This window comes from Cyprinodon variegatus, unplaced genomic scaffold (assembly GCF_000732505.1).
Source record: "Cyprinodon variegatus isolate N-32 unplaced genomic scaffold, C_variegatus-1.0 Scaffold328, whole genome shotgun sequence".
NCBI classification, from domain to species: domain Eukaryota; kingdom Metazoa; phylum Chordata; class Actinopteri; order Cyprinodontiformes; family Cyprinodontidae; genus Cyprinodon; species Cyprinodon variegatus.
This window is the reverse complement of record NW_015150781.1, coordinates 718,038-719,239: the sequence shown is the minus strand read 5'-3', so window position 1 is coordinate 719,239 and position 1,202 is coordinate 718,038.

Sequence of the window (1,202 nt, the reverse complement as noted above, 5' to 3'; positions counted from 1 at the left end):
AGAAATAAGGAATAGTTGTATTAACCATACATGTAAACAGAGTTTTATGGGGCCCCCAGGAACTTGGGGCCCCATAAAACATCTGCTTTGTTACCAAATTTGAACATTGGAGTAATTGTGACAACTTCCTATGATGTAGGGAAAGTACAATGACTAGTTTTAAAGTGTTAACTTTATGAAATTTGTATCTAAACCATAAATATCTTTAGTCAATAAAAACAGAAGGAATTATATCATATGTGAGGAATTACACTAAAAATGTGTTTCGCCCTGAGCGGAAATGATAGAATAATTAAATGTAATTCCAGATTGTTTGTTGGACCTTTAAAATAATGAAGAAACTTTACAAACCAAAGTGGTTGACATCGCAGAAGAGTAAGATTTTGAGTTATTTTGCAGAAGAATAAGGGTAATTCTACATCAATGACCACAGAATATAAAAAACATTAGATATAGCAGCAAAATGTATCCCTGATGTTGAGACATATGTTGCACTAAATGCCAACATACTCGTCACCAAATAAACTTTGTCGTAGCAAATGCAAATTAAACAAACACTAATAACTTACTGATGCATTTTAGAGCCTGCAGTAACAAGTTTACTATGAATGTTTGGGGCAAATATAAGTATCCTTGTTTCGTCTGTTAGTTATTTTCAGTGAAAGAAGTGAACTGGCAGGAAAAAACAGATTTCATTATCCGTAAATATTTGGTTCAATCATAACTTTGAGGATATTGAATACAGCACTAAAAATGACAGCTCTAAGAACACATCCTGGTTTTTGAACAACTTCGGTCCATCTACATACTGATAAACAAAAAATAAATATTCTAATTAATGCAGAAGATAGATGAGAATTCAAAAACATCTCAATCAAAATGTGCATTCAGCAAATCAAACAGCTTCACTTTAAGCTTCACTTGATGAATTATTTAATTATGTGCTATAAATATTTATAGTTATGTTTGACTTAGAAGAGGAAATTTCTAACTTGGTTTTTCCATCAAACCCTGACCTCTACTCTGGATATTCTACGGGAATATTTGTGCAAAAAGCTGATCTATACTCTGCTTCCATTGGGAAGAAGTCCCTCTCAGTGGAACATGTGTGATCAGAGGTCAGTGGTAGTAGAAGGCAGGAAGTTCAATGATGAATCCTTGAAGACTTTAAAGGGACTCAGTGTAATCCCACAGAGGCTTCA